This window comes from Symphalangus syndactylus, chromosome 7 (assembly GCF_028878055.3).
Source record: "Symphalangus syndactylus isolate Jambi chromosome 7, NHGRI_mSymSyn1-v2.1_pri, whole genome shotgun sequence".
Taxonomy (NCBI): Eukaryota; Metazoa; Chordata; class Mammalia; order Primates; family Hylobatidae; genus Symphalangus; species Symphalangus syndactylus.
Window position 1 is genome coordinate 147,712,235 of NC_072429.2, and position 27,360 is coordinate 147,739,594.

Below are 27,360 nucleotides of genomic sequence, written 5' to 3' on the forward strand. Positions count from 1 at the left end.
TTCATTAAGCTAACAGAGTTAAACCATACTTTTGATTGCGCAGTTCTGAACACTCTTTCTGTAGAAAATGCAAGTGGACATTCGGAGCGCTAAGAGGGTAATAGTGGAAAAAGGAATATATTCAAATATAAACTACACAGTAGCATTCTGTGAAAATTCTTTCTGTTCTGTGCATTCAACTAACAGAGTTGAACCTTACTTTTGATTGAGCCGTTCTGAAACACTCTTTCTGTAGAAACTGCAATTGGACATGCTAAGCGCTAAGAGGCCTACATTGGGAAAAAGAATATCTTCAAATAAAAACTACACAGATGCATTCTGTGAAAGTTATTTCTGATCTGTAAATTCAGTTAACAGAGATAAAACATATTTTTGATTGAGCAGTTATGAAACACTCCTTTGTAGAAAATGCAAGTGGAGATTCGGAGCGCTAAGAGCGTAGTAGTGGAAAAAGGAATATTTTCAAATATAAACTACACAGAAGCATTCTGTGAAACTTCTTTCTGATCTGAGCATTCAGCTAACAGAGTTAAACCATACTTTTGATTGAGCAGTTTTGAAACACTCTGTCTGTAGAAAATGCAACTTGACATTCGTAGCGCTAAGTGGGTAATAGTGGAAAAAAGAATATGTTCAAATATAAACTACACAGAAGCATTGTATGAAACTTCTTTCTGTTCTGTGCATTCAACTAACAGAGTTGAACCTTACTTTTGATTGAGCCGTTCTGAAACACTCTTTCTGTAGAAACTGCAATTGGACATTCTGAGCGCTAAGAGGCCTATATTGGGAAAAAGAATGTCTACAAATAAAAACTACACAGAAGAATTGTGTGAAACTTCTTTCTGTTCTGTTTGTTCAACTAAAAGAGTTGAACCTTAGTTTTGATTGAGCCGTTCTGAAACACTCTTTCTGTAGAAAATGCAAGTGGAGATTCGGAGCGCTAAGAGGGTAATAGTGGAAAAAGGAATGTCTCCAAATATAAACTTCACAGAATCATTCGGTGAAACTTGTTTCTGATCTGTGCATTCAGCTAACAGAGTTAAACCATACTTTTGATTGAGCAGATCTGAACTCTCTTTCTGTAGAAAATGCAACTGGACATTTGGAGCGCTAAGAGAGTAGTAGTGGAAAAAGGAATATATTCAAATATAAACTACACGGAAGCATTCTGTGAAACTTCTTTCTGATCTGAGCATTCAGCTAACAGAGTTAAACCATACTTTTGATTGAGCAGTTTTGAAACACTCTGTCTGTAGAAAATGCAACTGGACATTCGTAGCGCTAAGTGGGTAATAGTGGAAAAAAGAATATGTTCAAATATAAACTACACAGAAGCATTGTATGAAACTTCTTTCTGTTCTGTGCATTCAACTAACAGAGTTGAACCTTATTTTGATTGAGCCTTTCTGAAACACTCTTTCTGTAGAAACTGCAATTGGACATTCTGAGCGCTAAGAGGCCTATATTGGGAAAAATAATATCTTCAAATAAAAACTACACAGAAGCATTGTGTGAAACTTATTTCTGATATGTTCATTAAGCTAACAGAGTTAAACCATACTTTTGATTGCGCAGTTCTGAACACTCTTTCTGTAGAAAATGCAAGTGGACATTCGGAGCGCTAAGAGGGTAATAGTGGAAAAAGGAATATATTCAAATATAAACTACACAGTAGCATTCTGTGAAAATTCTTTCTGTTCTGTGCATTCAACTAACAGAGTTGAACCTTACTTTTGATTGAGCCGTTCTGAAACACTCTTTCTGTATAAACTGCAATTGGACATGCTAAGCGCTAAGAGGCCTACATTTTGAAAAAGAATATCTTCAAATAAAAACTACACAGATGCATTCTGTGAAACTTATTTCTGATCTGTAAATTCAGTTAACAGAGATAAAACATATTTTTGATTGAGCAGTTATGAAACACTCTTATTGTAGAAAATGCAAGTGGAGATTCGGAGCGCTAAGAGGGTAATAGTGGAAAAAGGAATGTCTTCAAATATAAACTACACAGAATCATTCGGTGAAACTTCTTTCTGATCTGTGCATTCAGCTAACAGAATTAAACCATACTTTTGATTGAGCAGATCTGAACACTCTTTCTGTAGAAAATGCAACTGGACATTTGGAGCGCTAAGAGCGTAGTAGTGGAAAAAGGAATATATTCAAATATAAACTACACAGAAGCATTGTATGAAACTTCTTTCTGTTCTGAGCATTCAGCTAACAGAGTTAAACCATACTTTTGATTGAGCAGTTTTGAAACACTCTGTCTGTAGAAAATGCAACTGGACATTCGTAGCGCTAAGTGGGTAATAGTGGAAAAAAGAATATGTTCAAATATAAACTACACAGAAGCATTGTATGAAACTCCTTTCTGTTCTGTGCATTCAACTAACAGAGTTGAACCTTACTTTTGATTGAGCCGTTCTGAAACACTCTTTCTGTAGAAACTGCAATTGGACATTCTGAGCGCTAAGAGGCCTATATTGGGAAAAAGAATGTCTACAAATAAAAACTACACAGAAGAATTGTGTGAAACTTCTTTCTGTTCTGTTTTTTCAACTAAAAGAGTTGAACCTTAGTTTTGATTGAGCCGTTCTGAAACACTCTTTCTGTAGAAAATGCAAGTGGAGATTCCGAGCGCTAAGAGGGTAATAGTGGAAAAAGGAATGTCTCCAAATATAAACTACACAGAATCATTCGGTGAAACTTCTTTCTGATCTGTGCATTCAGCTAAAAGAGTTAAACCATACTTTTGATTGAGCAGATCTGAACTCTCTTTCTGTAGAAAATGCAACTGGACATTTGGAGCGCTAAGAGAGTAGTAGTGGAAAAAGGAATATATTCAAATATAAACTACACAGAAGCATTCTGTGAAACTTTTTCTGATCTGAGCATTCAGCTAACAGAGTTAAACCATACTTTTGATTGAGCAGTTTTGAAACATTCTGTCTGTAGAAAATGCAACTGGACATTCGTAGCGCTAAGTGGTAATAGTGGAAAAAAGAATATGTTCAAATATAAACTACACAGAAGCATTGTATGAAACTTCTTTCTGTTCTGTGCATTCAACTAACAGAGTTGAACCTTACTTTTGATTGAGCCTTTCTGAAACACTCTTTCTGTAGCAACTGCAATTGGACATTCTGAGCGCTAAGAGGCCTCTATTGGGAAAAATAATATCTTCAAATAAAAACTACACAGAAGCATTGTGTGAAACTTATTTCTGATATGTTCATTAAGCTAACAGAGTTAAACCATACTTTTGATTGCGCAGTTCTGAACACTCTTTCTGTAGAAAATGCAAGTGGACATTCGGAGCACTAAGAGGGTAATAGTGGAAAAAGGAATATATTCAAATATAAACTACACAGTAGCATTCTGTGAAAATTCTTTCTGTTCTGTGTATTCAACTAACAGAGTTGAACCTTACTTTTGATTGAGCCGTTCTGAAACACTCTTTCTGTAGAAACTGCAATTGGACATGCTAAGCGCTAAGAGGCCTACATTGGGAAAAAGAATATCTTTAAATAAAAACTACAGAGATGCATTCTGTGAAACTTATTTCTGATCTGTAAATTCAGTTAACAGAGATAAAACATATTTTTGATTGAGCAGTTATGAAACACTCCTTTGTAGAAAATGCAAGTGGAGATTCGGAGCGCTAAGAGCGTAGTAGTGGAAAAAGGAATATTTTCAAATATAAACTACACAGAAGCATTCTGTGAAACTTCTTTCTGATCTGAGCATTCAGCAAACAGAGTTAAACCATACTTTTGATTGAGCAGTTTTGAAACACTCTGTCTGTAGAAAATGCAACTGGACATTCGTAGCGCTAAGTGGGTAATAGTGGAAAAAAGAATATGTTCAAATATAAACTACACAGAAGCATTGTATGAAACTTCTTTCTGTTCTGTGCATTCAACTAACAGAGTTGAACCTTACTTTTGATTGAGCCGTTGTGAAACACTCTTTCTGTAGAAACTGCAATTGGACATTCTGAGCGCTAAGAGGCCTATATTGGGAAAAAGAATGTCTACAAATAAAAACTACACAGAAGAATTGTGTGAAACTTCTTTCTGTTCTGTTTGTTCAACTAAAAGAGTTGAACCTTAGTTTTGATTGAGCCGTTCTGAAACACTCTTTCTGTAGAAAATGCAAGTGGAGATTCGGAGCGCTAAGAGGGTAATAGTGGAAAAAGGAATGTCTCCAAATATAAACTACACAGAATCATTCGGTGAAACTTCTTTCTGATCTGTGCATTCAGCTAACAGAGTTAAACCATACTTTTGATTGAGCAGATCTGAACTCTCTTTCTGTAGAAAATGCAACTGGACATTTGGAGCGATAAGAGAGTAGTAGTGGAAAAAGGAATATATTCAAATATAAACTACACAGAAGCATTCTGTGAAACTTCTTTCTGATCTGAGCATTCAGCTAACAGAGTTAAACCATACTTTTGATTGAGCAGTTTTGAAACACTCTGTCTGTAGAAAATGCAACTGGACATTCGTAGCGCTAAGTGGGTAATAGTGGAAAAAAGAATATGTTCAAATATAAACTACACAGAAGCATTGTATGAAACTTCTTTCTGTTCTGTGCATTCAACTAACAGAGTTGAACCTTACTTTTGATTGAGCCTTTCTGAAACACTCTTTCTGTAGAAACTGCAATTGGACATTCTAAGCGCTAAGAGGCCTATATTGGGAAAAATAATATCTTCAAATAAAAACTACACAGAAGACTTGTGTGAAACTTATTTCTGATATGTTCATTAAGCTAACAGAGTTAAACCATACTTTTGATTGCGCAGTTCTGAACACTCTTTCTGTAGAAAATGCAAGTGGACATTCGGAGCGCTAAGAGGGTAATAGTGGAAAAAGGAATATATTCAAATATAAACTACACAGTAGCATTCTGTGAAAATTCTCTCTGTTCTGTGCATTCAACTAACAGAGTTGAACCTTACTTTTGATTGAGCCGTTCTGAAACACTCTTTCTGTAGAAACTGCAATTGGACATGCTAAGCGCTAAGAGGCCTACATTTTGAAAAAGAATATCTTCAAATAAAAACTACACAGATGCATTCTGTGAAACTTATTTCTGATCTGTAAATTCAGTTAACAGAGATAAAACATATTTTTGATTGAGCAGTTATGAAACACTCTTTTTGTAGAAAATGCAAGTGGAGATTCGGAGCGCTAAGAGGGTAATAGTGGAAAAAGGAATGTCTTCAAATATAAACTACACAGAATCATTCGGTGAAACTTCTTTCTGATCTGTGCATTCAGCTAACAGAGTTAAACCATACTTTTGATTGAGCAGATCTGAACACTCTTTCTGTAGAAAATGCAACTGGACATTTGGAGCGCTAAGAGCATAGTAGTGGAAAAAGGAATATATTCAAATATAAACTACACAGAAGCATTCTGTGAAAGTTCTTTCTGATCTGAGCATTCAGCTAACAGAGTTAAACCATACTTTTGATTGAGCAGTTTTGAAACACTCTGTCTGTAGAAAATGCAACTGGACATTCGTAGCGCTAAGTGGGTAATAGTGGAAAAAAGAATATGTTCAAATATAAACTACACAGAAGCATTGTGTGAAACTACTTTCTGTTCTGTGCATTCAACTAACAGAGTTGAACCTTACTTTTGATTGAGCCGTTCTGAAACACTCTTTCTGTAGAAACTGCAATTGGACATTCTGAGCGCTAAGAGGCCTATATTGGCAAAAAGAATGTCTACAAATAAAAACTACACAGAAGAATTGTGTGAAACTCCTTTCTGTTCTGTTTGTTCAACTAAAAGAGTTGAACCTTAGTTTTGATTGTGCCGTTCTGAAACACTCTTTCTGTAGAAAATGCAAGTGGAGATTCGGAGCGCTAAGAGGGTAATAGTGGAAAAAGGAATGTCTCCAAATATAAACTACACAGAATCATTCGGTGAAACATCTTTCTGATCTGTGCATTCAGCTAACAGAGTTAAACCATACTTTTGATTGAGCAGATCTGAACTCTCTTTCTGTAGAAAATGCAACTGGACATTTGGAGCGATAAGAGAGTAGTAGTGGAAAAAGGAATATATTCAAATATAAACTACACAGAAGCATTCTGTGAAACTTCTTTCTGATCTGAGCATTCAGCTAACAGAGTTAAAACATACTTTTGATTGAGCAGTTTTGAAACACTCTGTCTGTAGAAAATGCAACTGGACATTCGTAGCGCTAAGTGGGTAATAGTGGAAAAAAGAATATGTTCAAATATAAACTACACAGAAGCATTGTATGAAACTTCTTTCTGTTCTGTGCATTCAACTAACAGAGTTGAACCTTACTTTTGATTGAGCCTTTCTGAAACACTCTTTCTGTAGAAACTGCAATTGGACATTCTGAGCGCTAAGAGGCCTCTATTGGGAAAAATAAAATCTTCAAATAAAAACTACACAGAAGCATTGTGTGAAACTTATTTCTGATATGTTCATTAAGCTAACAGAGTTAAACCATACTTTTGATTGCGCAGTTCTGAACACTCTTTCTGTAGAAAATGCAAGTGGACATTCGGAGCGCTAAGAGGGTAATAGTGGAAAAAGGAATATATTCAAATATAAACTACACAGTAGCATTCTGTGAAAATTCTTTCTGTTCTGTGCATTCAACTAACAGAGTTGAACCTTACTTTTGATTGAGCCGTTCTGAAACACTCTTTCTGTAGAAAATGCAATTGGACATTCTGAGCGCTAAGAGGCCTATATTGGGAAAAAGAATGTCTACAAATAAAAACTACACAGAAGAATTGTGTGAAACTCCTTTCTGTTCTGTTTGTTCAACTAAAAGAGTTGAACCTTAGTTTTGATTGTGCCGTTCTGAAACACTCTTTCTGTAGAAAATGCAAGTGGAGATTCGGAGCGCTAAGAGGGTAATAGTGGAAAAAGGAATGTCTCCAAATATAAACTACACAGAATCATTCGGTGAAACATCTTTCTGATCTGTGCATTCAGCTAACAGAGTTAAACCATACTTTTGATTGAGCAGATCTGAACTCTCTTTCTGTAGAAAATGCAACTGGACATTTGGAGCGATAAGAGAGTAGTAGTGGAAAAAGGAATATATTCAAATATAAACTACACAGAAGCATTCTGTGAAACTTCTTTCTGATCTGAGCATTCAGCTAACAGAGTTAAACCATACTTTTGATTGAGCAGTTTTGAAACACTCTGTCTGTAGAAAATGCAACTGGACATTCGTAGCGCTAAGTGGGTAATAGTGGAAAAAAGAATATGTTCAAATATAAACTACACAGAAGCATTGTATGAAACTTCTTTCTGTTCTGTGCATTCAACTAACAGAGTTGAACCTTACTTTTGATTGAGCCTTTCTGAAACACTCTTTCTGTAGAAACTGCAATTGGACATTCTAAGCGCTAAGAGGCCTATATTGGGAAAAATAATATCTTCAAATAAAAACTACACAGAAGCCTTGTGTGAAACTTATTTCTGATATGTTCATTAAGCTAACAGAATTAAACCATACTTTTGATTGCGCAGTTCTGAACACTCTTTCTGTAGAAAATGCAAGTGGACATTCGGAGCGCTAAGAGGGTAATAGTGGAAAAAGGAATATATTCAAATATAAACTACACAGTAGCATTCTGTGAAAATTCTCTCTGTTCTGTGCATTCAACTAACAGAGTTGAACCTTACTTTTGATTGAGCCGTTCTGAAACACTCTTTCTGTAGAAACTGCAATTGGACATGCTAAGCGCTAAGAGGCCTACATTTTGAAAAAGAATATCTTCAAATAAAAACTACACAGATGCATTCTGTGAAACTTATTTCTGATCTGTAAATTCAGTTAACAGAGATAAAACATATTTTTGATTGAGCAGTTATGAAACACTCTTTTTGTAGAAAATGCAAGTGGAGATTCGGAGCGCCTAGAGGGTAATAGTGGAAAAAGGAATGTCTTCAAATATAAACTACACAGAATCATTCGGTGAAACTTCTTTCTGCTCTGTGCATTCAGCTGACAGAGTTAAACCATACTTTTGATTGAGCAGATCTGAACACTCTTTCTGTAGAAAATGCAACTGGACATTTGGAGCGCTAAGAGCGTAGTAGTGGAAAAAGGAATATATTCAAATATAAACTACACAGAAGCATTCTGTGAAACTTCTTTCTGATGTGAGCATTCAGCTAACAGAGTTAAACCATACTTTTGATTGAGCAGTTTTGAAACACTCTGTCTGTAGAAAATGCAACTGTACATTCGTAGCGCTAAGTGGGTAATAGTGGAAAAAAGAATATGTTCAAATATAAACTACACAGAAGCATTCTATGAAACTTCTTTCTGTTCTGTGCATTCAACTAACAGAGTTGAACCTTACTTTTGATTGAGCCGTTCTGAAACACTCTTTCTGTAGAAACTGCAATTGGACATTCTGAGCGCTAAGAGGCCTATATTGGGAAAAAGAATGTCTACAAATAAAAACTACACAGAAGAATTGTGTGAAACATCTTTCTGTTCTGTTTGTTCAACTAAAAGAGTTGAACCTTAGTTTTGATTGAGCCGTTCTGAAACACTCTTTCTGTAGAAAATGCAAGTGGAGATTCGGAGCGCTAAGAGGGTAATAGTGGAAAAAGGAATGTCTCCAAATATAAACTACACAGAATCATTCTGTGAAACTTCTTTCTGATCTGTGCATTCAGCTAACAGAGTTAAACCATACTTTTGATTGAGCAGATCTGAACTCTCTTTCTGTAGAAAATGCAACTGGACATTTGGAGCGCTAAGAGAGTAGTAGTGGAAAAAGGAATATATTCAAATATAAACTACACAGAAGCATTCTGTGAAACTTCTTTCTGATCTGAGCATTCAGCAAACAGAGTTAAACCATACTTTTGATTGAGCAGTTTTGAAACACTCTGTCTGTAGAAAATGCAACTGGACATTCGTAGCGCTAAGTGGGTAATTGTGGAAAAAAGAATATGTTCAAATATAAACTACACAGAAGCAGTGTATGAAACTTCTTTCTGTTCTGTGCATTCAACTAACAGAGTTGAACCTTACTTTTGATTGAGCCTTTCTGAAACACTCTTTCTGTAGAAACTGCAATTGGACATTCTGAGCGCTAAGAGGCCTATATTGGGAAAAAAAATATCTTCAAATAAAAACTACACAGAAGCATTGTGTGAAACTTACTTCTGATACGTTCATTAAGCTAACAGAGTTAAACCATACTTTTGATTGCGCAGTTCTGAACACTCTTTCTGTAGAAAATGCAAGTGGACATTCGGAGCGCTAAGAGGGTAATAGTGGAAAAAGGAATATATTCAAATTTAAACTACACAGTAGCATTCTGTGAAAATTCTTTCTGTTCGGTGCATTCAACTAACAGAGTTGAACCTTGCTTTTGATTGAGCCGTTCTGAAACACTCTTTCTGTAGAAACTGCAATTGGACATGCTAAGCGCTAAGAGACCTACATTGGGAAAAAGAATATCTTCAAATAAAAACTACACAGATGCATTCTGTGAAACTTATTTCTGATCTGTAAATTCAGTTAACAGAGATAAAACATATTTTTGATTTAGCAGTTATGAAACACTCTTTTTGTAGAAAATGCAAGTGGAGATTCGGAGCGCTAAGAGGGTAATAGTGGAAAAAGGAAAGTCTTCAAATATAAACTACACAGAATCATTCGGTGAAACTTCTTTCTGATCTGTGCATTCAGCTAACAGAGTTAAACCATACTTTTGATTGAGCAGATCTGAACACTCTTTCTGTAGAAAATGCAACTGGACATTTGGAACGCTAAGAGCGTAGTAGTGGAAAAAGGAATATATTCAAATATAAACTACACAGAAGCATTCTGTGAAACTTCTTTCTGATCTGAGCATTCAGCTAACAGAGTTAAACCATACTTTTGATTGAGCAGTTTTGAAACACTCTGTCTGTAGAAAATGCAACTGGACATTCGTAGCGCTAATTGGGTAATAGTGGAAAAAAGAATATGTTCAAATATAAACTACACAGAAGCATTGTATGAAACTTCTTTCTGTTCTGTGCATTCAACTAACAGAGTTGAACCTTACTTTTGATTGAGCCGTTCTGAAACACTCTTTCTGTAGAAACTGCAATTGGACATTCTGAGCGCTAAGAGGCCTATATTGGGAAAAAGAATGTCTACAAATAAAAACTACACAGAAGAATTGTGTGAAACTTCTTTCTGTTCTGTTTGTTCAACTAAAAGAGTTGAACCTTAGTTTTGATTGTGCCGTTCTGAAACACACTTTCTGTAGAAAATGCAAGTGGAGATTCGGAGCGCTAAGAGGGTAATAGTGGAAAAAGGAATGTCTCCAAATATAAACTACACAGAATCATTCTGTGAAACTTCTTTCTGATCTGTGCATTCAGCTAACAGAGTTAAACCATACTTTTGATTGAGCAGATCTGAACACTCTTTCTGTAGAAAATGCAACTGGACATTTGGAGCGCTAAGAGAGTAGTAGTGGAAAAAGGAATATATTCAAATATAAACTACACAGAAGCATTCTGTGAAACTTCTTTCTGATCTGAGCATTCAGCTAACAGAGTTAAACCATACTTTTGATTGAGCAGTTTTGAAACACTCTGTCTGTAGAAAATGCAACTGGACATTCGTAGCGCTAAGTGGGTAATAGTGGAAAAAAGAATATGTTCAAATATAAACTACACAGAAGCATTGTATGAAACTTCTTTCTGTTCTGTGCATTCAACTAACAGAGTTGAACCTTACTTTTGATTGAGCCTTTCTGAAACACTCTTTCTGCAGAAACTGCAATTGGACATTCTGAGCGCTAAGAGGCCTCTATTGGGAAAAATAATATCTTCAAATAAAAACTACACAGAAGCATTGTGTGAAACTTATTTCTGATATGTTCATTAAGCTAACAGAGTTAAACCATACTTTTGATTGCGCAGTTCGGAACACTCTTTCTGTAGAAAATGCAAGTGGACATTCGGAGCGCTAAGAGGGTAATAGTGGAAAAAGGAATATATTCAAATATAAACTACACAGTAGCATTCTGTGAAAATACTTTCTGTTCTGTGCATTCAACTAACAGAGTTGAACCTTACTTTTGATTGAGCCGTTCTGAAACACTCTTTCTGTAGAAACTGCAATTGGACATGCTAAGCGCTAAGAGGCCTACATTGGGAAAAAGAATATCTTCAAATAAAAACTACACAGATGCATTCTGTGAAACTTATTTCTGAACTGTAAATTCAGTTAGCAGAGATAAAACATATTTTTGATTGAGCAGTTATGAAACACTCTTTTTGTAGAAAATGCAAGTGGAGATTCGGAGCGCTAAGAGGGTAATAGTGGAAAAAGGAATTTCTTCAAATATAAACTACACAGAATCATTCGGTGAAACTTCTTTCTGATCTGTGCATTCAGCTAACAGAGTTAAACCATACTTTTGATTGAGCAGATCTGAACACTCTTTCTGTAGAAAATGCAACTGGACATTTGGAGCGCTAAGAGCGTAGTAGTGGATAAAGGAATATATTCAAATATAAACTACACAGAAGCATTCTGTGAAACTTCTTTCTGATCTGAGCATTCAGCTAACAGAGTTAAACCATACTTTTGATTGAGCAGTTTTGAAACACTCTGTCTGTAGAAAATGCAACTGGACATTCGTAGCGCTAAGTGGGTAATAGTGGAAAAAAGAATATGTTCAAATATAAACTACACAGAAGCATTGTATGAAATTTCTTTCTGTTCTGTGCATTCAACTAACAGAGTTGAACCTTACTTTTGATTGAGCCGTTCTGAAACACTCTTTCTGTAGAAACTGCAATTGGACATTCTGAGCGCTAAGAGGCCTATATTGGGAAAATGAATGTCTACAAATAAAAACTACACAGAAGAATTGTGTGAAACTTCTTTCTGTTCTGTTTGTTCAACTAAAAGAGTTGAACCTTAGTTTTGATTGAGCCGTTCTGAAACACACTTTCTGTAGAAAATGCAAGTGGAGATTCGGAGCGCTAAGAGGGTAATAGTGGAAAAAGGAATGTCTCCAAATATAAACTACACAGAATCATACTGTGAAACTTCTTTCTGATCTGTGCATTCAGCTAACAGAGTTAAACCATACTTTTGATTGAGCAGATCTGAACACTCTTTCTGTAGAAAATGCAACTGGACATTTTGAGCGCTAAGAGAGTAGTAGTGGAAAAAGGAATATATTCAAATATAAACTACACAGAAGCATTCTGTGAATCTTCTTTCTGATCTGAGCATTCAGCTAACAGAATTAAACCATACTTTTGATTGAGCAGTTTTGAAACACTCTGTCTGTAGAAAATGCAACTGGACATTCGTAGCGCTAAGTGGGGAATAGTGGAAAAAAGAATATGTTCAAATATAAACTACACAGAAGCATTTTATGAAACTTCTTTCTGTTCTGTGCATTCAACTAACAGAGTTGAACCTTACTTTTGATTGAGCCTTTCTGAAACACTCTTTCTGTAGAAACTGCAATTGGACATTCTGAGCGCTAAGAGGCCTCTATTGGGAAAAATAATATCTTCAAATAAAAACTACACAGAAGCATTGTGTGAAACTTATTTCTGATATGTTCATTAAGCTAACAGAGTTAAACCATACTTTTGATTGCGCAGTTCTGAACACTCTTTCTGTAGAAAATGCAAGTGGACATTCGGAGCGCTAAGAGGGTAATAGTGGAAAAAGGAATATATTCAAATATAAACTACACAGTAGCATTCTGTGAAAATTCTTTCTGTTCTGTGCATTCAACTAACAGAGTTGAACCTTACTTTTGATTGAGCCGTTCTGAAACACTCTTTCTGTAGAAACTGCAATTGGACATGCTAAGCGCTAAGAGGCCTACATTGGGAAAAAGAATATCTTCAAATAAAAACTACACAGATGCATTCTGTGAAACTTATTTCTGATCTGTAAATTCAGTTAACAGAGATAAAACATATTTTAGATTGAGCAGTTATGAAACACTCTTTTTGTAGAAAATGCAAGTGGAGATTCGGAGCGCTAAGAGGGTAATAGTGGAAAAAGGAATGTCTTCAAATATAAACTACACAGAATCATTCGGTGAAATTTCTTTCTGATCTGTGCATTCAGCTAACAGAGTTAAACCATACTTTTGATTGAGCAGATCTGAACACTCTTTCTGTAGAAAATTCAACTGGACATTTCGAGCGCTAAGAGCGTAGTAGTGGGAAAAGGAATATATTCAAATATAAACTACACAGAAGCATTCTGTGAAACTTCTTTCTGATCTGAGCATTCAGCTAACAGAGTTAAACCATACTTTTGATTGAGCAGTTTTGAAACACTCTGTCTGTACAAAATGCAACTGGACATTCGTAGCGCTAAGTGGGTAATAGTGGAAAAAAGAATATGTTCAAATATAAACTACACAGAAGCATTGTATGAAACTTCTTTCTGTTCTGTGCATTCAACTAACAGAGTTGAACCTCACTTTTGATTGAGCCGTTCTGAAATACTCTTTCTGTAGAAACTGCAATTGGACATTCTGAGCGCTAAGAGGCCTATATTGGGAAAAAGAATGTCTACAAATAAAAACTACACAGAAGAATTGTGTGAAACTTCTTTCTGTTCTGTTTGTTCAACTAAAAGAGTTGAACCTTAGTTTTGATGGAGCCGTTCTGAAACACTCTTTCTGTAGAAAATGCAAGTGGAGATTCGGAGCGCTAAGAGGGTAATAGTGGAAAAAGGAATGTCTCCAAATATAAACTACACAGAATCATTCGGTGAAACTTCTTTCTGATCTGTGCATTCAGCTAACAGAGTTAAACCATACTTTTGATTGAGCAGATCTGAACACTCTTTCTGTAGAAAATGCAACTGGACATTTGGAGCGCTAAGAGAGTAGTAGTGGAAAAAGGAATATATTCAAATATAAACTACACAGAAGCATTCTGTGAAACTTCTTTCTGATCTGAGCATTCAGCTAACAGAGTTAAACCATACTTTTGATTGAGCAGTTTTGAAACACTCTGTCTGTAGAAAATGCAACTGGACATTCGCAGCGCTAAGTGGGTAATAGTGGAAAAAAGAATATGTTCTAATAGAAACTACACAGAAGCATTGTATGAAACTTCTTTCTGTTCTGTGCATTCAACTAACAGAGTTGAACCTTACTTTTGATTGAGCCTTTCTGAAACACTCTTTCTGTAGAAACTGCAATTGGACATTCTGAGCGCTAAGAGGCCTCTATTGGGAAAAATAAAATCTTCAAATAAAAACTACACAGAAGCATTGTGTGAAACTTATTTCTGATATGTTCATTAAGCTAACAGAGTTAAACCATACTTTTGATTGCGCAGTTCTGAACACTCTTTCTGTAGAAAATGCAAGTGGACATTCGGAGCGCTAAGAGGGTAATAGTGGAAAAAGGAATATATTCAAATATAAACTACACAGTAGCATTCTGTGAAAATTCTTTCTGTTCTGTGCATTCAACTAACAGAGTTGAACCTTACTTTTGATTGAGCCGTTCTGAAACACTCTTTCTGTAGAAACTGCAATTGGACATGCTAAGCGCTATGAGGCCTACATTGGGAAAAAGAATATCTTCAAATAAAAACTACACAGATGCATTCTGTGAAACTTATTTCTGATCTGTAAATTCAGTTAACAGAGATAAAACATATTTTTGATTGAGCAGTTATGAAACACTCTTTTTGTAGAAAATGCAAGTGGAGATTCGGAGCGCTAAGAGGGTAATAGTGGAAAAAGGAATGTCTTCAAATATAAACTACACAGAATCATTCGGTGAAACTTCTTTCTGATCTGTGCATTCAGCTAACAGAGTTAAACCATACTTTTGATTGAGCAGATCTGAACACTCTTTCTGTAGAAAATGCAACTGGACATTTGGAGCGCTAAGAGCGTAGTAGTGGAAAAAGGAATATATTCAAATATAAACTACACAGAAGCATTCTGTGAAACTTCTTTCTGATCTGAGCATTCAGCTAACAGAGTTAAACCATACTTTTGATTGAGCAGTTTTGAAACACTCTGTCTGTAGAAAATGCAACTGGACATTCGTAGCGCTAAGTGGGTAATAGTGGAAAAAAGAATATGTTCAAATATAAACTACACAGAAGCATTGTATGAAATTTCTTTCTGTTCTGTGCATTCAACTAACAGAGTTGAACCTTACTTTTGATTGAGCCGTTCTGAAACACTCTTTCTGTAGAAACTGCAATTGGACATTCTGAGCGCTAAGAGGCCTATATTGGGAAAATGAATGTCTACAAATAAAAACTACACAGAAGAATTGTGTGAAACTTCTTTCTGTTCTGTTTGTTCAACTAAAAGAGTTGAACCTTAGTTTTGATTGAGCCGTTCTGAAACACACTTTCTGTAGAAAATGCAAGTGGAGATTCGGAGCGCTAAGAGGGTAATAGTGGAAAAAGGAATGTCTCCAAATATAAACTACACAGAATCATACTGTGAAACTTCTTTCTGATCTGTGCATTCAGCTAACAGAGTTAAACCATACTTTTGATTGAGCAGATCTGAACACTCTTTCTGTAGAAAATGCAACTGGACATTTTGAGCGCTAAGAGAGTAGTAGTGGAAAAAGGAATATATTCAAATATAAACTACACAGAAGCATTCTGTGAATCTTCTTTCTGATCTGAGCATTCAGCTAACAGAATTAAACCATACTTTTGATTGAGCAGTTTTGAAACACTCTGTCTGTAGAAAATGCAACTGGACATTCGTAGCGCTAAGTGGGGAATAGTGGAAAAAAGAATATGTTCAAATATAAACTACACAGAAGCATTGTATGAAACTTCTTTCTGTTCTGTGCATTCAACTAACAGAGTTGAACCTTACTTTTGATTGAGCCTTTCTGAAACACTCTTTCTGTAGAAACTGCAATTGGACATTCTGAGCGCTAAGAGGCCTCTATTGGGAAAAATAATATCTTCAAATAAAAACTACACAGAAGCATTGTGTGAAACTTATTTCTGATATGTTCATTAAGCTAACAGAGTTAAACCATACTTTTGATTGCGCAGTTCTGAACACTCTTTCTGTAGAAAATGCAAGTGGACATTCGGAGCGCTAAGAGGGTAATAGTGGAAAAAGGAATATATTCAAATATAAACTACACAGTAGCATTCTGTGAAAATTCTTTCTGTTCTGTGCATTCAACTAACAGAGTTGAACCTTACTTTTGATTGAGCCGTTCTGAAACACTCTTTCTGTAGAAACTGCAATTGGACATGCTAAGCGCTAAGAGGCCTACATTGGGAAAAAGAATATCTTCAAATAAAAACTACACAGATGCATTCTGTGAAACTTATTTCTGATCTGTAAATTCAGTTAACAGAGATAAAACATATTTTAGATTGAGCAGTTATGAAACACTCTTTTTGTAGAAAATGCAAGTGGAGATTCGGAGCGCTAAGAGGGTAATAGTGGAAAAAGGAATGTCTTCAAATATAAACTACACAGAATCATTCGGTGAAATTTCTTTCTGATCTGTGCATTCAGCTAACAGAGTTAAACCATACTTTTGATTGAGCAGATCTGAACACTCTTTCTGTAGAAAATTCAACTGGACATTTCGAGCGCTAAGAGCGTAGTAGTGGGAAAAGGAATATATTCAAATATAAACTACACAGAAGCATTCTGTGAAACTTCTTTCTGATCTGAGCATTCAGCTAACAGAGTTAAACCATACTTTTGATTGAGCAGTTTTGAAACACTCTGTCTGTACAAAATGCAACTGGACATTCGTAGCGCTAAGTGGGTAATAGTGGAAAAAAGAATATGTTCAAATATAAACTACACAGAAGCATTGTATGAAACTTCTTTCTGTTCTGTGCATTCAACTAACAGAGTTGAACCTCACTTTTGATTGAGCCGTTCTGAAATACTCTTTCTGTAGAAACTGCAATTGGACATTCTGAGCGCTAAGAGGCCTATATTGGGAAAAAGAATGTCTACAAATAAAAACTACACAGAAGAATTGTGTGAAACTTCTTTCTGTTCTGTTTGTTCAACTAAAAGAGTTGAACCTTAGTTTTGATGGAGCCGTTCTGAAACACTCTTTCTGTAGAAAATGCAAGTGGAGATTCGGAGCGCTAAGAGGGTAATAGTGGAAAAAGGAATGTCTCCAAATATAAACTACACAGAATCATTCGGTGAAACTTCTTTCTGATCTGTGCATTCAGCTAACAGAGTTAAACCATACTTTTGATTGAGCAGATCTGAACACTCTTTCTGTAGAAAATGCAACTGGACATTTGGAGCGCTAAGAGAGTAGTAGTGGAAAAAGGAATATATTCAAATATAAACTACACAGAAGCATTCTGTGAAACTTCTTTCTGATCTGAGCATTCAGCTAACAGAGTTAAACCATACTTTTGATTGAGCAGTTTTGAAACACTCTGTCTGTAGAAAATGCAACTGGACATTCGCAGCGCTAAGTGGGTAATAGTGGAAAAAAGAATATGTTCTAATAGAAACTACACAGAAGCATTGTATGAAACTTCTTTCTGTTCTGTGCATTCAACTAACAGAGTTGAACCTTACTTTTGATTGAGCCTTTCTGAAACACTCTTTCTGTAGAAACTGCAATTGGACATTCTGAGCGCTAAGAGGCCTCTATTGGGAAAAATAAAATCTTCAAATAAAAACTACACAGAAGCATTGTGTGAAACTTATTTCTGATATGTTCATTAAGCTAACAGAGTTAAACCATACTTTTGATTGCGCAGTTCTGAACACTCTTTCTGTAGAAAATGCAAGTGGACATTCGGAGCGCTAAGAGGGTAATAGTGGAAAAAGGAATATATTCAAATATAAACTACACAGTAGCATTCTGTGAAAATTCTTTCTGTTCTGTGCATTCAACTAACAGAGTTGAACCTTACTTTTGATTGAGCCGTTCTGAAACACTCTTTCTGTAGAAACTGCAATTGGACATGCTAAGCGCTATGAGGCCTACATTGGGAAAAAGAATATCTTCAAATAAAAACTACACAGATGCATTCTGTGAAACTTATTTCTGATCTGTAAATTCAGTTAACAGAGATAAAACATATTTTTGATTGAGCAGTTATGAAACACTCTTTTTGTAGAAAATGCAAGTGGAGATTCGGAGCGCTAAGAGGGTAATAGTGGAAAAAGGAATGTCTTCAAATATAAACTACACAGAATCATTCGGTGAAACTTCTTTCTGATCTGTGCATTCAGCTAACAGAGTTAAACCATACTTTTGATTGAGCAGATCTGAACACTCTTTCTGTAGAAAATGCAACTGGACATTTGGAGCGCTAAGAGCGTAGTAGTGGAAAAAGGAATATATTCAAATATAAACTACACAGAAGCATTCTGTGAAACTTCTTTCTGATCTGAGCATTCAGCTAACAGAGTTAAACCATACTTTTGATTGAGCAGTTTTGAAACACTCTGTCTGTAGAAAATGCAACTGGACATTCGTAGCGCTAAGTGGGTAATAGTGGAAAAAAGAATATGTTCAAATATAAACTACACAGAAGCATTGTATGAAACTTCTTTCTGTTCTGTGCATTCAACTAACAGAGTTGAACCTTACTTTTGATTGAGCCGTTCTGAAACACTCTTTCTGTAGAAACTGCAATTGGACATTCTGAGCGCTAAGAGGCCTATATTGGGGAAAAAGAATGTCTACAAATAAAAATTACACAGAAGAATTGTGTGAAACATCTTTCTGTTCTGTTTGTTCAACTAAAAGAGTTGAACCTTAGTTTTGATGGAGCCGTTCTGAAACACTCTTTCTGTAGAAAATGCAAGTGGAGATTCGGAGTGCTAAGAGGGTAATAGTGGAAAAAGGAATGTCTCCAAATATAAACTACACAGAATCATTCTGTGAAACTTCTTTCTGATCTGTGCATTCAGCTAACAGAGTTAAACCATACTTTTGATTGAGCAGGTCTGAACACTCTTTCTGTAGAAAATGCAACTGGACATTTGGAGCGCTAGGAGAGTAGTAGTGGAAAAAGGAATATATTCAAATATAAACTACACAGAAGCATTCTGTGAAACTTCTTTCTGATCTGAGCATTCAGCTAACAGAGTTAAACCATACTTTTGATTGAGCAGTTTTGAAACACTCTGTCTGTAGAAAATGCAACTGGACATTCGTAGCGCTAAGTGGGTAATAGTGGAAAAAAGAATATGTTCAAATATAAACTACACAGAAGCATTGTATGAAACTTCTTTCTGTTCTGTGCATTCAACTAACAGAGTTGAACCTTACTTTTGATTGAGCCTTTCTGAAACACTCTTTCTGTAGAAACTGCAATTGGACATTCTGAGCGCTAAGAGGCCTCTATTGGGAAAAATAAAATCTTCAAATAAAAACTACACAGAAGCATTGTGTGAAACTTATTTCTGATATGTTCATTAAGCTAACAGAGTTAAACCATACTTTTGATTGCGCAGTTCTGAACACTCTTTCTGTAGAAAATGCAAGTGGACATTCGGAGCGCTAAGAGGGTAATAGTGGAAAAAGGAATATATTCAAATATAAACTACACAGTAGCATTCTGTGAAAATTCTTTCTGTTCTGTGCATTCAACTAACAGAGTTGAACCTTACTTTTGATTGAGCCGTTCTGAAACACTCTTTCTGTAGAAACTGCAATTGTACATGCTAAGCCCTAAGAGGCCTACATTGGGAAAAAGAATATCTTCAAATAAAAACTACACAGATGCATTCTGTGAAACTTATTTCTGATCTGTAAATTCAGTTAACAGAGATAAAACATATTTTTGATTGAGCAGTTATGAAACACTCTTTTTGTAGAAAATGCAAGTGGAGATTCGGAGCGCTAAGAGGGTAATAGTGGAAAAAGGAATGTCTTCAAATATAAACTACACAGAATCATTCGGTGAAACTTCTTTCTGATCTGTGCATTCAGCTAACAGAGTTAAACCATACTTTTGATTGAGCAGATCTGAACACTCTTTCTGTAGAAAATGCAAGTGGACATTCGAAGCGCTAAGAGGGTAATAGTGGAAAAAGGAATATATTCAAATATAAACTACACAGTAGCATTCTGTGAAAATTCTTTCTGTTCTGTGCATTCAACTAACAGAGTTGAACCTTACTTTTGATTGAGCCGTTCTGAAACACTCTTTCTGTAGAAACTGCAATTGGACATTCTGAGCGCTAAAGGCCTATATTGGGAAAATGAATGTCTACAAATAAAAACTACACAGAAGAATTGTGTGAAACTTCTTTCTGTTCTGTTTGTTCAACTAAAAGAGTTGAACCTTAGTTTTGATTGAGCCGTTCTGAAACACTCTTTCTGTAGAAAATGCAAGTGGAGATTCGGAGCGCTAAGAGGGTAATAGTGGAAAAAGGAATGTCTCCAAATATAAACTACACAGAATCATTCTGTGATACTTCTTTCTGATCTGTGCATTCAGCTAACAGAGTTAAACCATACTTTTGATTGAGCAGATCTGAACTCTCTTTCTGTAGAAAATGCAACTGGACATTTGGAGCGCTAAGAGAGTAGTAGTGGAAAAAGGAATATATTCAAATATAAACTACACAGAAGCATTCTGTGAAACTTCTTTCTGATCTGAGCATTCAGCTAACAGAGTTAAACCATACATTTGATTGAGCAGTTTTGAAACACTCTGTCTGTAGAAAATGCAACTGGACATTCGTAGCGCTAAGTGGGTAATAGTGGAAAAAAGGATATGTTCAAATATAAACTACACAGAAGCATTGTATGAAACTTCTTTCTGTTCTGTGCATTCAACTAACAGAGTTGAACCTTACTTTTGATTGAGCCTTTCTGAAACACTCTTTCTGTAGAAACTGCAATTGGACATTCTGAGCGCTAAGAGGCCTCTATTGGGAAAAATAATATAATCAAATAAAAACTACACAGAAGCATTGTGTGAAACTTATTTCTGATATGTTCATTAAGCTAACAGAGTTAAACCATACTTTTGATTGCGCAGTTCTGAACACTCTTTCTGTAGAAAATGCAAGTGGACATTCGGAGCGCTAAGAGGGTAATAGTGGAAAAAGGAATATATTCAAATATAAACTACACAGTAGCATTCTGTGAAAATTCTTTCTGTTCTGTGCATTCAACTAACAGAGTTGAACCTTACTTTTGATTGAGCCGTCCTGAAACACTCTTTCTGTAGAAACTGCAATTGGACATGCTAAGCGCTAAGAGGCCTACATTGGGAAAAATAATATCTTCAAATAAAAACTACACAGATGCATTCTGTGAAACTTATTTCTGATCTGTAAATTCAGTTAACAGAGATAAAACATATTTTTGATTGAGCAGTTATGAAACACTCTTTTTGTAGAAAATGCAAGTGGAGATTCGGAGCGCTAAGAGGGTAATAGTGGAAAAAGGAATGTCTTCAAATATAAACTACACAGAATCATTCGGTGAAACTTCTTTCTGATCTGTGCATTCAGCTAACAGAGTTAAACCATACTTTTGATTGAGCAGATCTGAACACTCTTTCTGTAGAAAATGCAACTGGACATTTCGAGCGCTAAGAGCGTAGTAGTGGAAAAAGGAATATATTCAAATATAAACTACACAGAAGCATTCTGTGAAACTTCTTTCTGATCTGAGCATTCAGCTAACAGAGTTAAACCATACTTTTGATTGAGCAGTTTTGAAACACTCTGTCTGTAGAAAATGCAACTGGACATTCGTAGCGCTAAGTGGGTAATAGTGGAAAAAAGAATATGTTCAAATATAAACTACACAGAAGCATTGTATGAAACTTCTTTCTGTTCTGTGCATTCAACTAACAGAGTTGAACCTTACTTTTGATTGAGCCGATCTGAAACACTCTTTTGTAGAAACTGCAATTGGACATTCTGAGCGCTAAGAGGCCTATATTGGGAAAAAGAATGTCTACAAATAAAAACTACACAGAAGAATTGTGTGAAACTTCTTTCTGTTCTGTTTGTTCAACTAAAAGAGTTGAACCTTAGTTTTGATTGAGCCGTTCTGAAACACTCTTTCTGTAGAAAATGCAAGTGGAGATTCGGAGCGCTAAGAGGGTAATAGTGGAAAAAGGAATGTCTCCAAATATAAACTACACAGACTCATTCTGTGAAACTTCTTTCTGATCTGTGCATTCAGCTAACAGAGTTAAACCATACCTTTGATTGAGCAGATCTGAACACTCTTTCTGTAGAAAATGCAACTGGACATTTGGAGCGCTAAGAGAGTAGTAGTGGAAAAAGGAATATATTCAAATATAAACTACACAGAAGCATTCTGTGAAACTTCTTTCTGATCTGAGCATTCAGCTAACAGAGTTAAACCATACTTTTGATTGAGCAGTTTTGAAACACTCTGTCTGTAGAAAATGCAACTGGACATTCGTAGCGCTAAGTGGGTAATAGTGGAAAAAAGAATATGTTCAAATATAAACTACACAGAAGCATTGTATGAAACTTCTTTCTGTTCTGTGCATTCAACTAACAGTGTTGAACCTTACTTTTGATTGAGCCTTTCTGAAACACTCTTTCTGTAGAAACTGCAATTGGACATTCTAAGCGCTAAGAGGCCTATATTGGGAAAAATAATATCTTCAAATAAAAACTACACAGAAGCATTGTGTGAAACTTATTTCTGATATGTTCATTAAGCTAACGGAGTTAAACCATACTTTGGATTGCGCAGTTCTGAAAACTCTTTCTGTAGAAAATGCAAGTGGACATTCGGAGCGCTAAGAGGGTAATAGTGGAAAAAGGAATATATTCAAATATAAACTACACAGTAGCATTCTGTGAAAATTCTTTCTGTTCTGTGCATTCAACTAACAGAGTTGAACCTTACTTTTGATTGAGCCGTTCTGAAACACTCTTTCTGTAGAAACTGCAATTGGACATGCTAAGCGCTAAGAAGCCTACATTGGGAAAAAGAATATCTTCAAATAAAAACTACACAGATGCATTCTGTGAAACTTATTTCTGATCTGTAAATTCAGTTAACAGAGATAAAACTTATTTTTGATTGAGCAGTTATGAAACACTCTTTTTGTAGAAAATGCAAGTGGAGATTCGGAGCGCTAAGAGGGTAATAGTGGAAAAAGGAATGTCTTCAAATATAAACTACACAGAATCATTCGGTGAAACTTCTTTCTGATCTGTGCATTCAGCTAACAGAGTTAAACCATACTTTTGATTGAGCGGATCTGAACACTCTTTCTCTAGAAAATGCAACTGGACATTTGGAGCGCTAAGAGCGTAGTAGTGGAAAAAGGAATGTATTCAAATATAAACTACACAGAAGCATTCTGTGAAACTTCTTTCTGTTTTGAGCATTCAGCTAACAGAGTTAAACCATACTTTTGATTGAGCAGTTTTGAAACACTCTGTCTGTAGAAAATGCAACTGGACATTCGTAGCGCTAAGTGGGTAATAGTGGAAAAAAAATATGTTCAAATATAAACTACACAGAAGCATTGTATGAAACTTCTTTCTGTTCTGTGCATTCAACTAACAGAGTTGAACCTTACTTTTGATTGAGCCGTTCTGAAACACTCTTTCTGTAGAAACTGCAATTGGATATTCTGAGCGCTAAGAGGCCTATATTGGGAAAAAGAATGTCTACAAATAAAAACTACACAGAAGAATTGTGTGAAACTTCTTTCTGTTCTGTTTGTTCAACTAAAAGAGTTGAACCTTAGTTTTGATTGAGCCGTTCTGAAACACACTTTCTGTAGAAAATGCAAGTGGAGATTCGGAGCGCTAAGAGGGTAATAGTGGAAAAAGGAATGTCTCCAAATATAAACTACACAAAAGTGTCAATCTACTAATTTATCTTCTAATAACTTTCCACCCAGGAGCATGCGTCCCTCTCATTAGACAGTTGTTCTATGCTTCTTTTTTTCACATTCTAATTGCCTCACCTGAACCAAAAAAAGAATGTGGATCTAGGATCAATACCTTTTGAAAAGTCATTTATTTCATTATATTTTTTTTTCATATATCTGCATTATTGCATAGAATACCTGATTGGTCTTATGCTAAGTTTTTCATGTAACATTACCTCTGCAAGATGTTAATAAGTATCCTTCCAAAAATGTTTGAAAATCTTGGGTAAAACATATTACGTAAGTTCCTGTTTTATAGTTTTCCAAGAGTTTTACTATCCTTGGCCAATGACAAAATTCAAAGCAGAGATACAGTACACAACTTTTGTAAAACTTACCTATTTTTCTTATAAGACTGTGGCTTTGTTTTGTTTTGTTTTGAACTTCTTTTCTGTGATGTGACATGAGACTGTGTGTTGAGTTAGGGGTGGGGACATACATTAACAGAGGTTTAGGAACTGCTTTGCTAAAGCAAATTTGAGGAGAAAATGGGGAGACTAATACAAGATTTCTCTTTAAACAGTGGGAGTTGAAGGGGTAGGTGGTTTTTGGAGAAAGAAGAGACCCATTCATGGCACAGGCTTCTTTATGTTTCTGCTCTGTGTGATACTTAATGAGGATACAGACATTCACTTCCTCTATTTCCCACCCCTGGCCGGGGGTAACCCAAAGGTACCTGATAAAGACACAGCCTTATAGCTGTATCAAGTATCCCTGAGTGTGTTAGGACTGGAGAGGCCTAAGGAATAAAAAACATACATGCATTAAATGGAACAAATACAGAGAAGAAGAAAACTCAGACATGGTACATTAATTGTGTACCTTTCCTTACAACCCAGCACATCACAGGGTACATGACCTGCTTCCTTTTGACCTGCTTCCTTTATGTTCACTGCATGAACAGGGAAGGGGGTTGGGGTACACGTGGGAGATAATTGTGTTTACTATGTACCTGGTATTAATACATCTATAGAGACAATTGGAATGACTATACTGGAGAAACAGCAAGAGAAGAACTGAAAAGGCTAAAACAAATACTTGGTTCTCTAAAAAATACTCCAAAGGATTTCTCATGTCTGACAAATTACATTTTAGTCTAATAGTAATAAGTGACCAAAACTAAGGTGATTTGATAAATATCATAAGGTATTTTATTGTGAAATTGATATCTATACGTATTGCTTATAAAGCTCAGTAATCTGTTCTTGAATTGAGAAATTACTGAGACAACATCAAAAGCTGTCATTTTTGTTTCTATGTTGTCGTTGTTATTGTTTGTGAGGTCAGAGCTTCTAAACTTTATGACTGTTTGAAAGGGGCCTATATAGACCTTGCCTGAATATTAAGTCATGTGAAATGATAAAAAGCTTTCTGATTTATTGGGTTAGACAAAGAAAAAATTGAGAAATTGAGCATCATTAAAATTAAAGACTTTTGTTATTAAAACTGTGCTTAGAATGAAAACAAAAGCCACAGGTTGGGAGAAAATTTTTTCAAAACACATTCAAAACATTTTCAAAACATATCAGATAAATTACTGGTATTTAAAGTATACAGAGAACTCGAAAATAAGAAAGAAAACAACTCATTTAAAAAATAGTCCAAAGGTCTAAATACAGCTGTCAAATGGGGATTTTGAAGTTACTGGTCATGTATCATTAGGGAACTGCAAGTCACAGCAACCGTGAGATATTATTACATGACTATTAAAATGACCAATATCCAAAAGTCTGATGATACCAAAAGCTGGCAAATGTGAGGAGAAACAGGAACTTTTATTCATTGCTTGTGAGAATGCAGAATAGTACAGCTACTTTGGCAGTCAGTTTGGCAGTTTCTTATAAAACTAAACATACTCCTACCACACAACCCAGCAATTACATTCCCGGTATTTACTTAAAGGATTTGAAAACTTACATGCACACAAAAGCCTTCTTCCCATGAATGTTACAGGAGCCTTATTCATGATCACTAAAATCGAAATGTCCTTCAGGAAGTGAATGGAAAAATAAACTGTGGTATATCCAGGCAATGGAATAGTATTCTGTCAAGCTACAGAAGACACACAGGAACCTTTAAATGCATATTGCCAAGTGAAAGAAGCCAGTCTGAAAAGTCTACATACCGTATGATTCAACTACATGACCTTCTGGAGAAAGCAAAACTATGGAGACAGTAAAGAGATCAGTGACTATTAGGGATTTGGAGGAGATTTGTGCAGTCTAAACATGTCATGTGCCAACAATGACGTAAAGATATGTGAGATAAAGTATGACGAATTCTATTGACAAACACACGCAATGGCTTCCATTTAACTGAGAAGAAACCATATACCTAGCACAAGTCTTTTTCTGTGCATTAACTTTTTGTAATACAACTATATGAAGTTATAGCCTATTTTATATATGAATAAAAGCATTTCCAAAGGTTAAGAAAGGGCACAGTGAGAGTGAGAAGCACAGTCTGGGTAGGCAGGTCAATCTAGTTTTCTATCTGTGCTTTAAACTGCTATAACCATCAACTCAATCTACTAATTTATCTTCTACATAAATTAGTAGAGGAAACGATGAACGGATGGAGCAAGGAAGAATTTTAGGAGAGTGAATCCATTATTCTGTATGACACTGTAATGAGGATTATTTGTCATTACACATTTGACAAAACCTACAGAATTCATAAGACAAGGAGTAAACTCTAATACAAACTACATACTTTAGTCAATAGTAATGTACCAATATTGACTCATCAACTATAACAAATGTACCACACTATTGCAAGATGTTAAAAATCGGGGAAATTGGGGTAGAGGCTGAGGATGACGTGTGAATGCTTATTCACTTCTTTCTACAAACCTAAAATTGCTTTTAAAGAGTCAATAAAAATTAAAACAAGGCAGGGTTTTCATGCAATGGAAAAAAACACACAACTTTAGTAAGTGACTCATAATTATGCTTATGCCACTTTGCTAGATTACACTTCATTAATAAATATAGTTTCATTCTTTATGTTATAAAGCAGAATAAAGTCAGATATCTAGAGAAATTGATTTTAATGATTAGAGTAAAAGCATTTTCACCTCCAACGTCAGAATGAGTTCTTCAGAATCAGTCCATTTTATAGTTAAATCAATCATTGATTTTAAAAAAATATTGAGAAAAACTTTAACTTCACTTTTTCCATCAAACTCAATGTCATGACAGCATTGTCATTTCAATCTAGGATTAAAACCTATTTCTGGACCCAGTGGACTTACTGTGATAGATTCTGAAAATGTCAGACGTTAAAGTCCAGTCTTTGATCTGCTGTCCTCTGCAGTTATCAAAAGGTCAGTTTATCCTGCTTCTTTTCTCTCTTTTTCATATATCTTGCACTTCAGCTTAATATTAGTATTAAGCTAAATTTCTTATTTTATTTTGATTGATAA